The 15345-nt window shown below is 46.4% G+C and overlaps 1 long non-coding RNA gene across 1 annotated transcript; it reads right to left on the bottom strand.

The window, feature by feature from the left end:
* Positions 1–11941: 11941 nt before the first annotated feature.
* Positions 11942–13424, bottom strand: LOC145806517 (uncharacterized). Its single transcript, XR_014349830.1, has 2 exons — positions 12728–13424; positions 11942–12638 (listed from the first exon to the last, which is right to left on the bottom strand). It is a non-coding gene; the product is annotated as an uncharacterized LOC145806517 (long non-coding RNA).
* Between the last annotated feature and the right edge of the window lie 1921 nt (positions 13425–15345).

Genomic DNA, 15345 nt, shown 5'->3' on the forward strand with positions numbered 1-15345 from the left:
CCTTGAAAGTAATGCATCAGTTTTCTTGCTACCATGACGAGAGCAATGACGAGTTTTTCCAACGGAAGGTAACATGTTTCGGTGTCAACCATTACTTTGCTCACATAATAAACTGGCCGCTGCTCCCCTAGTTCTTCCTTTAACAGTACGGCACTGACGGCCCGGTCGAAAATTGCCAGATATAAAATGAGCGGATCACCTGCCGAAGGTGTTGTCATGAGTGGAACTGATCAAAGGTAAGTCTTCAAACCGTCCAAAATGGCATCGCACTCGGGGGTCCATTCAAAAGCTTTATCCTGCCAAAGGGTATGAAAGAATTGTCAGCAACGATCTATGGAACGACTGATGAACTTGTTGAATGCGGCGGCCATTCCCATCAGCTTTTGAACCTCCTTGACCGACCGAGGAGAGCCAAGTTCTAGAATTGTTGTAATTTGCCTCGGGTTGGCTTCAATTCCGCGGTAGTTAACAATGTGGCCAAGGAATTTGCCGGATCCGATGCCAAAGGCACATTTGGAAGCGTTCAGCTTCATTTTATATTTGCGAAGAATGTCGAATGTCTCTTCTAGATCAGCTAGATGAGTTTGCTCTTCTTTGGACTTGACCATCATATCATCGATGTATACTTCCATAGTACGGCTGAGTTGCTCCTTGAACATGGCAGTGACTAGTCTTTGGTAGGTTGCCCCCGTATTCTTCAGCCCGAAAGGCATAACCTTATAGCAATAGATTCCTCTTGGGGTGAGGAATGCATCTTGGTACTCCGAATGCATGGCAATTTGATGGTAGCCTCTGTATGCATCCAGGAAGCTCATACGTTGATGATGTGTCGTTGCATCCATGAGCTAGTCTATTCTGGGGAGGGGAAAGCAATCCTTGGGATAAGCTTTGTTTAAGTCCGTGAAATCCACACAAAAACAGCAAGTTCTATTTTTCTTCTTTACAACCACAGTATTCGACAGCCATGTAGGATAGGTCACTTCGCGGATTGCCCCGGCATCAAGCAACCGGTCAACTTCTTCAATAACGGCAGCAGTGTGTTCCGCGGTTGAACGCTGGCTTTTTTGAATAATCGGCTTACATTTGAGATCAACGTTTAAGCGATGTTGGGACACAGATGGATCCACCCCCGACATCTCATATGGTGACCATGCAAATACATCAAGGTTGTCGAGTAAGAAGGAAATTACCTCCTGTCTGTCGACTTTATTCAGGGAAGCGCCAACCATGAAGAACTTGTCAGGATTTCTGTCAATTTCGACTCGATCCAGGGCTCCGATTGCCTTTTCACTTGGGAGTCGCCCAACGTCGTCGAGGCTCTCTCGATCCGGAACCTCAATTGAATTCACTTCCAGCTCTCTTGGTGTCTTTGCAGCAAGAAGATAATATGCCTGCGCCGATTTCTAAGAACCTCGAATTTGCTCAATGCCGCGTTCAGTCAGAAAGTGAAGTAGCTGATGATAGGTGCATGGCATGACCTGTATTGTATGCAGCCAAGTTCGTCCCATGATGAGATTATACGGCGAAGGAAGCTTGACAACCAAAAATTCTACATCCATTGATCGGGAGCCCGCCCAAACTGGTAGTGTGATTTTGCCCAATGGATATTCTAGATTAGTGTTGAAGCCGAATAACGGATAATGAGCTAGAGACAGGTCCGACTTAGTGAAGCCGAGTTTAACGACGGTCTTGTAGTACATAACTTCCGAAGTACTTCCCTGGTCAATGAGAACACGTTCAATGATGAATCGATGAATGCGTAGTTCGATGACCAAGGGATCATTGTGGGGGAGCGTTACGCCAACCAAATCAGGATCATCGAAAGTAATACTCGCAGCTTCATGGGGCCGTTTAGCTGGTGTGATTTGCTTTTGGGGATTAGTATGCGACTGAATTGTATGTACCGCGGATGTCGTCGGCAAGCTGTATATCATATGGATTACGCCGAGTGGAGGTGAATCCTGCCGTAAAGCAACTGTTTTGGTTGAGTTGTTCTTTCGGACGTGTTGCTTAAGCTGACCATCTTGTACCAACTCCTCAGGGTGATCCTTCAACGCATAACAACTATCAGTATCATGATCGTGGTCTTTGTGATATTCGCACCGCCTATCCCGTCTCCTCGTGTCGGGAGATCCCACCATCTTAGGTGGCCATTTAAAGAACAGAAGGTGTTGAACTTTAGACATAACCGTGCTGATCGACTCCGACAACTCGGTATATTTCTTGTCCGCGCGCCTTATGCGCCTACTATCCACTTGAAGTTGTTCATTAGCTCGGTGTGAACATTGGTCATTTGATTGGCGCAAATCTCATCTTTTGTCTCGTTTAGCTCGATTCTGTGGTTTATGGCTCCGCGATGGTATAGAATTTATCGGCTAAACGATTTCAGACAGGGCCATCTTGTTGGCCTTGTGCGGGGCTTTGACCCGTAGGGCGTCATCTTCCACTTTGCAGTATTCCTCAACTTTCTTCATTAACAACCAGACTGTTTTGGGGGGCCTTTTGGTCAAGGAGCTACGAAGGGCACTATCAGGATACAATCCCATTTTAAAGGCGGTGATGGCCATGGAGTCATTGTAGGCATCATCTACTAGATTAAAGCATTCCCAATAGCGCGCCGAATACGCACGTAGGGTTTCCCCTGGTTGGATTTGCATTGCCCAGAGAGAATCGACCTGCTTCGGTTGGACCTCATTGGTGATGAATCTTTTGGAGTTAATGGAAGCTCTTAATCGATGCCAGTTCTAATTTATAATACCATCTGATGGCCAATGGTCCCAAACTGCTTGGAAATATTCGACATATGAGGGCCTCGTCGTCTGCATAAAGCGTCATGGCTTGTTTATAATGACGAATGTGATCAATGGGGTCCGATTTTCCATCGTATAGGGTGAACAATGGAACTTTGAACTTTTTGGGTAGCACTGCCCTTGCGATTCGTTGCACAAAGGGGTCATGTTGATCCTCTTCATCTGAATTATTTCTTCTTCGCTTATTCCATGCACGCGGACTGCCTTCGGAAGAACTGGAGACTTCGACTCATCCCTTCTTTTTGGATTCTGGGGATGATGAGTCAGAATCACTGCCACTATCATGTCTCCGAACTCGAGGTCGTTGACCATCCTTTCTCAAAGGTCGTCTCGGATCTTGGCGCGCGGCCTGTTGGGATTTTCCCTACAGTTATGTCTAAAATTCAATATTCGGCTCCCACAATTGCCCAGACCTCACCCTCGGCTTCAGCACATGAGACAATGCAAGCGATTGTGGATCAGGCGAAGCACAACGAACAGAGGTTGGAAAACATTATGGCTAAAAACGAGCGCCGTCGACAGGATTTGCCCTTAGAGGTAGCAAAATCCCAACAGGCCACGCGCCAAGATCCGGGACGACCTCTGAGAAAAAATGGTTGACGACCTCGAGTTCGGAGACATGATAGTGGTAGTGAATCTGACTCATCATCCCCAGAATCCAAAAAGAAGGGGCGAGTCAAAGTCTCCAGTTCTTCCGAAGGCAGTTTGCGTGCACGAAATAAGCGAAGAAGAAATGATTCAGATGAAGAGGATCAACATGACCCCTTTATGCGACGGATCGCAAGGGTAGTGCTACCTAAAAAGTTCAAAGCTCCATCGTTCACCCTATACGATGGAAAATCGGACCCCACTGATCACATTCGTCATTATAAGCAAGCCATGACGCTTCATGCAGACGACGAGGCCCTCATGTGTCGAATATTTCCGAGTAGCTTGGGACCATTGGCCGTCAAATGGTATTATAAATTGGAACCGGCATCGATTAAGAGCTTCCATCAACTCCAAAAATCCTTCAGGGCAAGGTTCATCACCAATAAGGTCCAGCTAAAGCACGCCGATTCTCTCTGGGCAATGCAAATCCAACCAGGGGAAACCCTACGTGCGTATTCGGCGCGCTATTAGGAATGCTTTAATCTAGTAGATGATGCCTACAATGACTCCATGCCATCACTGCCTTTAAAATGGGATTGCATCCTGATAGTGCCCTCCGCAGCTCCTTGACTAGAGGCCCCCCAAAACAGTCTGGTCATTAATGAAGAAAGTCGAGAAATACTGCAAAGTGGAAGATGACGCCCTACGGGTCAAAGCCGGAACAAGGCCAACAAGACGGCCCCGTCTAAAATCGTTCATCCGATAAATTTTGTACCATCGCGGAGCCCTAAACCACGGAATCGGGCTAAACGAGACAAAAGACGAGATTCATGCTGATCAAATGACCAATGTTCACACCAAGCTAATGAACAACTTCAAGTGGATAGCAGGCGCACAAGGCGCACAGACAAGAAATATACGGAGTTGTCGGAGCCGATCAGCACAGTTATGTCTAAAGTTCAACACTTTCCGTTCTTTAAATGGCCACCCAAGATGGTGGGACCTCCCAACACGAGGAGACGGGATAGGCGGTGCGAATATCATAAAGACCACGGTCATGATACTGACAGTTGTTATGCGTTTAAGGATTACCTTGAGGAGTTGGTACAAGACGGTCGGCTTAAACAACACATCCGAGAGAACAACTCAACCAAAACAGTTACTTTACAACAGGATTCACCTCCACTCGGCGTAATCCATATGATATACAGCTTGCCGATGGCATTCACGGTACATACAATTCAATCGCATCCTAACCCCCAAAAGCAAATCACACCAGCAAAACGGCTCCATGAAGCTACGAGTATTACTTTCGATGATTCTGATTTGGTCAGCGTAACGCTCCCCCACAATGATCCCTTGGTCATCGAACTACGCGTTCACCGATTCATCGTTGAACGTGTTCTCATTGACCAGGGGAGTACTTCGAAAGTTATGTACTACAAGACCTTCGTCAAACTCGGCTTCACTGAGTCGGAGCTGTCTCCAGCTTATTATCCGTTATTCGGTTTCAACGCTAATCCAGAATATCCGTTGGGCAAAATCACACTACCAGTTCGGGCAGGCTCCCGATCAGTGCATGTAGAGTTTTTGGTTGTCAAGCTTCCTTCGCCATATAATCTTATCATAGGACGAACTTGGCTACATACCATACAAGTCGTGCCAAGCACCTATCTTCAACTACTTCGCTTTTCGACTGAACGTGGCATTGAGCAAATTCGAGGTTCTTAGAAATCGGCGCAAGCATGTTATCTTCTTGCCGCAAAGACACCAAGAGAGCTGGAAGTGAATTCAATTGAGGTTCTGGATCGAGAGAGCCTCGACGACGTTGGGCGACTCCCAAGTGAAAAGGCAATCAGAGCCCTGGATCGGGTCAAAATTGACAGGAATCCTAACAAGTTCTTCATAGTCGGCGCTTCCCTGAATAAAATCGACAGGCAGGAGGTAATTTCCTTCTTACTCGACAACCTTGATGTATTTGCATGGTCAACATATGAGATGTTGGGGGTGGATCCATCTGTGTCTCATCACCGCTTAAACGTTGATTCCAAATGTAAACCGATTATTCAAAAAAGTCGGCGTTCAGCCGCGGAACACACTGTTGCCGTTGTTGAAGAAGTTGACCGGTTGCTTGATGCCGGGGCAATCTGCGAAATGACCTATCCTATATGGCTGTCGAATACTGTGGTTGTAAAGAAGAAAAATGGAACTTGGCGTGTTTGTGTGGATTTCACGGACTTAAACAAAGCTTGCCCCAATGATTGCTTTCCCTTCCCCAGAATAGACCAGTTCGTAGATGCAACGGCACATCATCAACGTATGAGCTTCCTGGATGCATACAGAGGTTACCATCAAATTGCCATGCATCCGGAGGACCAAGACAAAACTGCATTCCTCACCCCAAGAGAAATCTATTGCTATAAGGTTATGCCTTTCGGGTTGAAGAATACGGGGACAACCTACTAAAGATTAGTCACTGCCATGTTCAAGGAGCAACTCGACCGTGCTATGGAAGTGTGCATCGATGATATGGTGGTCAAGTCCAAAGAAGAGAAAACTCATCTAGCCGATCTGGAAGAGACATTCAGCATTCTTCGCAAATATAAAATGAAGCTGAACGCTTCCAAATGTGCTTTTGGCATCGGATCCGGCAAATTCCTTGGCTACATTGTTAACCACAGTGGAATTGAAGCCAACTCGAGGCAAATTACAGCAATTCTAGAACTCGGCTCTCCTCGGTCGGTCAAGGAGGTTCAAAAGCTTATGGAAATGGTCGCCACACTCAACAAGTTCATTAGTCGTTCCACAGATCGCTGCCGACAATTCTTTCATACTCTTCGGCAGGATAAAGCTTTTGAATGGACCCCTGAGTGTGAAGCTACTTTGGACGGTTTGAAGACTTACCTCCGATTAGTTCCACTCTTGACAACACCTTCGGCAGGTGATCCGCTTCTTTTATATCTGGCAATCCGTCAGCGCCGTACTGTTAAAGGAAGAACTAGGGGAGCAGCAGTCAGTTTATTATGTGAGCAAAGCAATGGTTGACGCTGAAACACGTTACCTTCCGTTGGAAAAACTGATCCTTACTCTTGTCATGGCAGCAAGAAAACTGATGCATTACTTTCAGGGACATATCATTAGGGTACTAACGGACTACCCCATCCGGTCAGTACTCCGTAGTGCAGAAGTATCAGGGCGCGTTTCAAAATAGGCTCTCGAACTCGGCCAGTACGATATTCAATTTTTGCCCAGAGCCTCAATCAAGGGGCAAGTGCTCGCCAACTTTGTGGCCGAATTCACTGGATGTCTCGCCGATTTTAAGTCTAGTCAAATTCAACCTAAGCCGAACTAGAGAATTTACGTTAGGGACATTTGGCAGTTGTATTGTGACGGATCATCCAACCAACATGGCAGTGGGGCGAGCGTAGTGATCATGGCTCCCGATAGGGCAATAATCGAGCAGGCTGTCAAACTAGGCTTCGAAGCATCGAACAATGAGGTCGAATACGAAGCATTGTTAATCGGCTTACGAAATGCACTTCACCTTGGTGCTCGGCGTCTGCTTATCTTCTGCGACTCAAAGCCAATCATCAACCAATTGAAGGGGGAATACGCAGCCAAAAATGACCGTATAGCAGCTTACATGAAAACAGGGAAGTCTTTGCTGGCAAAATTTGACCATCATGAATTAGATCAAATAACCCGGGATCAGAACACACATGCAGACGCCCTGGCTTGCCTAGCCTCCGCCGTTAACTCTGAAATTAAACGGACAATTGAAGTAGGATTCATTCCTGAGCCGAGCATTGCCCCCTTAGAGTCAATTCAAACCAATATCATAGAATCAGGTCCAAGTTGGATGGACCCCATCACTGCATTTCTATCTTCCGAATAGCTCCCGAAGGACAAGAAAGAAACGTACAAACTGCGAAACAAAGCCCTGCGATATTACTTAGATCCGTAAGGAAAGCTTTACAAAAAATCCCTTTCTGGTCCATACCTAGAATGCGTTCATCTGGGTAATGTCGAAGAACTCTTGACTGAAATACACGAAGGTAGTTGTGGTGCGCACTCTGGTTGGCGTTCTTTGGCTCATCGAGCTGTAACACAGGGGTACTACTAGCCGACCATGAGAGCTGATGCCGAGTGTTACGTCAAGAAATGTGAACAGTGCTCGAAGTTTTCACCTTTAACCCACTTGCCTGCTGAGGAGTTGAGCTCAATCACCAATTCTTGGTCGTTCGCTCAATGGGGCCTTAATATCATCGGGCCATTGCCACAGGCCCCAAGGAACAAGCGATTCTTGATTGTCGCGACAGATTACTTCACAAAATGGGTCGAAGTGGAGGCACTATTTGGCATTCCAAGAGCACTCATTTCAGACAACGGCACCTAGTTTGATTGTGGCGTCTACCAAGAATTATGCAGCACATATGGTATTTGGCCCTATTTCTCCACCCTGGCTTATCCACAGAGCAATGGTCAAGATGAAGCCTCCAACAAAGCCATCTTGGACGGCATCAAGAAGAGGCTGGAGAAAACTAAGGGTAGATGGGTCGAAGAATTGCCCAATGTGTTGTGGGCTCATCGCACTACTCCGAAGCGATCCACTGGGGAAACACCGTTTGCTTTATGCCTCGGAACCCAGGTAATCATCCCCCTGGAGATCGGCCTCCCAACCTTGAAATCGAAAGTTTTTGATATAGGCCGAAATGACATGATGTTGGCCTTAGATTTGACTCTGATTGAAGAGCGACGAGACCGTGTCCTTGCATCTATGGCACGGTACCAACAACAGCTCGCTAAGTCGTATAATCAACGTTTTCAGCTACGCAGTTATACACTAGGAGAATTGGTCCTCAAGAAAGTACTTCCCACTACCAGAAATCTGACTGATGGAAAACTGGGTCTTAACTGGGACGGCCCCTATCAGATCGATTCAATCGCAGAAACAGGGGCATATCGGCTCAAAGACATGAATGAAAGAAGCTTGTCGCGCCCATGGAATTCCACGCACTTGCGCAAGTTTTATCATTAACTTGTACGGCACGACAGCCTGTTTTGATTTTACATCGTGTGTATCTTTCTTTTTTCAATATAATGTCCTCTTTCCCAGTGAGTTCTGATTGTTTGAAAAAGCCTCCGAATTCAGAGCGCCCTTTGTGAATGACATGTTTGGGCCGAATAAAGCCTCTGAATTCGGAGCGCCGTTCGTGAATTACACGATTAGTCAACTGAAAAAGCCTCTGAATTCGAAGCGCCCTTCGTGAATGACACGTTTGGGACAAATAAAGCCTCCAAATTCAGAGCACCCTTTGTGAATTACACGATTGGCCAACACAAAAAGCCTTCGAATTCGAAACGCCCTTCGTGAATGACACGATTGGCCAACACAAAAAGCCTCCGAATTCGGAGCGCTCTTCGTGAATGACACTATTGACCAACACAAAAAGCCTCAGGATTCGAAGAGCCCTTCGTGAATGACACGTTTGGGCCAAATAAAGCCTCTGAATTCATAGCACCCTTCGTGAATTACGCGATTGGCCAACAGAAAAAGTCTCCGAATTCGGAGCGCCCTTCGTGAATGACACGATTGGCCAACACAAAAAGCCTCCGGATTCGGAGCGCCCTTCGTGAATGACACGATTGGCCAACACAAAAAGCCTCCGGATTCGAAGCGCCAATCGTGAATGACACGATTGGCCAACACAAAAAGCCTAAGGATTCGGAGCGCCCTTCGTGAATGACACGTTTAGGCCAAGTAAGCCTCTAGATTCGAAGCGCCCTTCGTGAATGACACGTTTGGGCCAAGTAAGCCTCTAGATTCGGAGCGCCCTTCGTGGATACCACGATTGGCCAAGATAAAAGCCTCCGAATTCGGAGCCCATCCGTGCAAGATACGTTTGGGCTGAACAAACCTCCAGATTCAGAGCGCCCTTCGCGGAATTCATGATTGTCCAAGATAAAAGCCTCAGAATTCGGAATCCCATCCGTGCAAGATACGTTTAGGCTGAACAAGCCTCCGAATTCGGAGCGCCCTTTGTGGACCGATTGGCCAAGGGAACGGGCCTCCGAATTCGGAGCGCCCTTCGTGAATCGATTGGCCAAGGGAATAAGCCTCCGAATTCGAAGCGCCCTTCGTGGAAACCACGTTTGGCCAAGGCAAAACGCCTCCGAATTCGGCGCTCTGTTCGTGAATATTATGATTGACAAGCATAAACGTAGTTGACGAAAAATGGAAGATGATCATAGCTGAATTTATAAACATAAATTGAAACAACATGCAAACATTTAAAATAATATGTTTCATTGAATTAATCGATAATACATAATTCGCTTCCAATCTACGTTAGAGCAGTACAATATGTTCAATTTTATTCAGCATCCCCCTCATCATCGCTCTTCTCGACTTCGAAAGTCGTAAAGGGAAAATGATGACCCTGATACAACGGCGACACCAAATCAACGTCTGCTGCCCGGAGAGCCTCTGCGGCCTGGAGAGCCTTCACCCACCCATGCTCAAATCCACGATTCTCGGATCGGCAGACCTCCTCGGCGAGCTTTTCCTTAGTCTTCTGTATCCCAACGCTTCGGCCCTTATGGAAGCCTTGTTCATAAGCCCTGGTTTTTGCAGCCTCTATTGCAAACATGTTTGCCATATCTCGATCGGCAATCGCATGACTTATAAGCCGTTGGGTCACCCTTTCTTCCATAATCGGGTTAGTTTGGTCGGCCAACTGTGTCTCGGCAGTTTTGACCTTTCTTAGCTCACACTCAGCCTTCTCCGCGCGAGCTTCTAAGTTTCGAATGCGTTCATCCTTCTGCTCTATCTCCCGCCGCGCGATACGTAGACACATGCCGATTTCATAGGCGGTATACAGCCCTTTCACTGCTCCATGGATGCCCTCCCGAAACACTTCGAAATCAGGTCAACCAACCATCGACTGTTGGACTTCTGGTGGAAAAATCTGTCGAGCGAACTCGACTGCCACATTTGGGTCGTGAACAATTGAATCCGCTTCCGTCATCGGTTTGTTCCCCACAAAAATCGCAAAACTTAACGGGCGCGGCGTCACACTGGTTTCTCCTCTCAAGCGTGGTAGAAGGGAGTTGCCCCGTTGCTGTTTTTCCCTTCTGGGTGACTTACTCCGACGACGTAGGGACTGGCATTTTTCACGCTCCCTCGATGTCCTACTTCCCGTGTGCGTAAGCTCGCCACCTCGATTCATCTCTGCGTCCAACTCCGCCAGTGTTCTCGCTTCTCCTCTGCTATTGAAGAATAATCTTTTTGTCATCCATAGTCGTCCACACTGCTCTTTTCCTCTCTCAATTTATTGGCCCTGAACGCAACAATGGCCCATCCACACACCCAGCACCCACAACATTTATTCCTTACGGGTGCAACACCCCCGAGGCGACCTTATCAATGCAAGGGCAGAATCACTAATCTCATCAGCCAAATGTCGAGGCCTTGCGCCGATCAGGGTGTGAGTTCCCAGCGACTCCATGAACTAATAGCATGCGGCATTCCAGTTCATACATTAGCTGGGTCAAGGGCAGATTCATTAATCTATTCGGCTAAATGTCCAGGCCAGGCCCTGATCATCTCATGTGCCCCAGCCACTCCATGAACTAATAGCATTCGGCGTTCCGGTTCATGCATTAGCTGGGGCAAGGGCAGAATCACCAATCTAACCGACCAAAAAATGTCGAGGCCTTACACGGATCAGGTTGTGAGTTCCTAGCCACTCCATGAACTAATAGCATTCGGTGTTCCAGTTCATGCATTAGCTGGGACAAGGGCAGATTCATTAATATAATCGGCCAGACGTCGAGTCCTTGCGCCGATCAGGTTCTGAGTCCCTAGCCACTCCATGAACTAATAGCATTCGGCGTTTCAGTTCATACATTAGCGGGGTCAAGGGCAGATTCATTAATCTAATTGGCCAAAAAATGTCGAGGCCTTGCGCAGATAAGGTTGTGAGTTCCCAGCCACTCCATGAACTAATAGCATTCGGGGTTCCAGTTCATGCATTAGCTGGGGCAATGGCAGATTCATTAATATAATCGGCCAGAGTCCTTGCGCCGATCAGGTTGTGAGTCCCTAGCCACTCCATGAACTAATAGCATTCGGCGTTCTAGTTCATACATTAGTTGGGTCAAGGACAGATTCATTAATCTTTTCGGCCAAATGTCCAGGCCTGACGCCGATCATCTCATGTGCCCTAACCACTCCATGAACTAATAGCATTGGGCGTTCCAGTTCATACATTAGCTTGGGCAATGGCAGATTCATTAATCTAATCGGCCAGACGTCGATGCCTTGATCCAATTTACTCGTTATTTTATCGAATATTCATGTACCTTTCCCAATTGTTAACTGCCGATTCTTTTATTTATTCGGCTAAATAGAAAAGACAAGCATAGGATGTTTAATTGATTCGGTTAATCTATCGGATGTTTAATTTACTCATATGCCGCAGACAGAAAAACATAAGGAATTTTCATTAATAAATCGAAGAAAAATAGTATATGCAGTAAACTGAAAAGCATAGGAAATTTTCATTAATAAATTGAGTACAGATAGTAGTCATTTTACACATGAAAATTACCTTTCATTTAAACTTCCAGTCGAAGTAAAGAAATGAAAATCTACTAACAAAACCTACAAAAACTATGCATCTAAGATGCCTAACAAAAATCAAAATATCACCCTAATCAATCTTTAGGGTCAGACTCCAGCGGCTTAACGTCCACCTGCTCGTTTGGAATCGGCTGTGCCAATGTCACATTTGCGGCAATGAGGGCTTTGAGCCAGCCATGTTTGAAACCCCAATTCTCGAACTTGGGCACTTTCTCCACGTAGTTTTCCAAGGCGGCATCCTTCCTAGCTTGGAACGCTTTGGAAATCTCGAAGTCGGCTATTTCCTTTGCCTTCCTCAACTCTTTCAAATCGGCTTCGAGCCTCGCGATCACCACCTTGGCTAACTTAAGCGCGCCTTTGGTCACTTTTGCCCTCTCTTCAGCGGCCAACCTTAGTTGGTCGGAATTCCTCGTGCTCTCGGCTTCGGAGTTGGCTTTCGCATGTTTCTCCGCCGCTTTCGCTACCTCGGAATTGGCTCTTTAAGAGGCCTCCATAGCCTTGTTCTTTTCATTTTCAATTTCGGTTTTCAGCAAGCCAATATGTTCTATAGCGTCATGTTGACGACGGCCGATTTCGGCCATCCTTCCCACCATCTGCAAAATAAGGAAATAGAGTTACAAAAAATAATATATATATATATATATATCTAGGCAGAAGAGTGCATATAAGGCAAGTAATGTACCAATAAGGCCGATTGAGCAGCAAGTGCAATTGACAGTAGATCTGGCTCCGCCCGAAATGTGGCTCGGTCAACCGGCAAGGAAATTGAGGAAGCCATACTCAAGGCCACAGCCGGATCCTTCAAAGCCGACGCATCAGAGGCAATCAACATATTCCTTATCTTTGGTTGAACAGTGAACGGAACAACCAAATCTAATTCCTCAATGTGCAGCCGTTTATCAATTTGGTCCTCACTAGAGACGGCTTCTCGCTCGGCGAGGAGCATTTCCCTCCTTTGCTTAGCCTCCTAATCCCCCTGTTCCACTTGCTCCATCTCGGCCGTTTCGGTCTGAGCCATTTCTTTCTCAATAATAGGCAGAGAGGACTCGGCGACGGCAGCGGGTGGAGTTTCCGATCAGATGGCCTCAGCTCTCCTTCGGACGGCCATCCTTTCAGAGTTTTTCCTTCTAGCAAGTTGAGTGAGCAACTCCCCAGCCATAGTCTCAGGATACACGCTGGGAAAGTCTCCTAAGTCTATAAAAATGTCTCCAAAGGAGACGTCCCCTCGGCCGGAAGTGAACGGAGGGTTGGATGAATTGAGGCCGGCTTCCTCAAAGGCCAAGTTTAGAGCCTCGTCTACCTCAGCTTCCAACTGGTCTGGCTCCTCGGCGGTCTCTTCGGCTACTTGTTCTTCCACCTGCTCTGAATCGAAGGCTTCCAAACCAATCTGCCTTAGGTTTTTGAAGTTGGGGAAGATAAAGGCCGTAAGTTGCTGTTCGCCCCTTGGAATTGGAATGTTGTCTGCCGCCAAAAACGTTGCGTAAGTCGACTCGTATGTCAGAAGAATGTGGGTTGCCCTCCCTTGTTTCTGAAGGCTTGGACGGCTAAAGAATTGGAGTGTGATTTTAATTTCCGCAAGTACGGCGCCGTCAGCTGAAACCAAAACTTTCTTCAAATCGTTGCCTGTACAGATAAAACGATATGTACATAAAAGGAAAATCGAATAAATATATAATAATAAAAAAATAAGAGGCTATACGGCCACCTGGTTCGTCTCTTCGTCTTGGCACGGGATCCAGGAAATCTTCACCCTCGCCGAATTCCCAGTTGTCTCGGACAACGACCATTACATCGTCAATACGCTTGCCAGAACTGGCAAGCATAGTCACTAAGTGATGGTCGGTATCCTTGGTCCTGAGAAAATAGCGTCGCTACCAGCCAGCAGATTTGGCTAAGGCATAAAAATGCCGAATTGCAGGTATACCAAGGTTAATCCTAAGGCGTCGGTTCAACTCTTTAATCTCTATTATGATTCGGAAAAAATTTACATTAGGTTGGAAAGGGATTAGACTCCAGTGGTGAAGGACGACCCTTAAAAATGGTTGAAGGGGAAAATGGACTCCGCCCTCAGCAATTGATAGGAGAGGAAAGATGATTGTACTTTCATCAGTCCTCTCCATATCAATGGTGCTGTCTGTCACGAGTGACAGATGGACGTCGTTGAGGATGGAATAATGGCGCTGGAAACCAGAAATTCGATCCGCAGAAAGGAGTTCTTTCATGTGTTTTGCCATCCTAGCCAGCCTAAGGATTATGCAAAACTAAAAATAAACGAGGAAATGGGATTTAAAATGAAAGAGAAGAGAACTTACAAGAAGCATAAGAGACAATGAGAGACAGAAGAAAGTTGCAGAGGTCGCGAAATGGAGGTATATCGAAAGGCAAACCATAAGCTGTGAATATTCAAAAAAACTTACATTCGAAAAGACAACATAGTTTCAAATCACATTTAATGAAGAAAGCGTACGAAGAGGCGGAAAGATGTAATGATGCCCAAAAAGCGTGTGTTCTGACATGCGTTGGAATGGGATTAACCGTCGTTCTTTCCTTGTCTTTTTAAGTTCGAAACCAAACATGTCGACTAACTGGCGTTAATAGGATGTTTGGAGGGCAATTGTGGGAGCCGAATATTGTTGGTATACGTGCAATAAAGCCGAATGATGGTATGAGGACAGTTAAGGACGGAATTTGTATTCGGCTCCATCCTGGACGATCGCAAGACTGAATAGACTAATCGACCGAAGAACCAGTTGACCAAAAGTCGAATAAATAAACGTGCAATAAATTGAGGGTGAGCCCGACCCTGAGGCCCAAAAGAAAAATATAAATAGAGGAGCATCATCTAAAGAAAGATATGTAAGAAAAAGTGAGATTAACTTGAGATATAAGCAACCCAGAGAGTATACACTGATTTATCCGTCGGAGTGCTAATTCCAGCACCCCCGATCGGAGCGTTCATTTCTTTTCAGGTGACTAGCTGAAGATCAAGAGCATCCTACAGAATCCAGAGAGTATTTCCATGTGGCAATGTTCTCTGGTCCAAGCATGTTGCTTGGAGTGGTATCATCTTGTGGCGTAAAGTCGTCAACGACTACCGGAGGATCTTCCGTCTCGCCCGCTATGGATGTGCTGGAGTATTCCCACAGACGGCGCCAATTGTGGAGAAGTGGTTTGAAAATACTCTCTGGATCCTGTAAGACGCTCTTGATCCTCAGCTAGTCACCTGAAAAGAAATGAACGCTCCGGTTGGGGATGCCGAATTAGCACTCCGACGGATAAGTCAGTGTATACTCTCTAGGT

This window comes from Camellia sinensis, chromosome 13 (assembly GCF_055761805.1).
Source record: "Camellia sinensis isolate YWXY chromosome 13, ASM5576180v1, whole genome shotgun sequence".
In the NCBI taxonomy this organism is placed as follows: domain Eukaryota; kingdom Viridiplantae; phylum Streptophyta; class Magnoliopsida; order Ericales; family Theaceae; genus Camellia; species Camellia sinensis.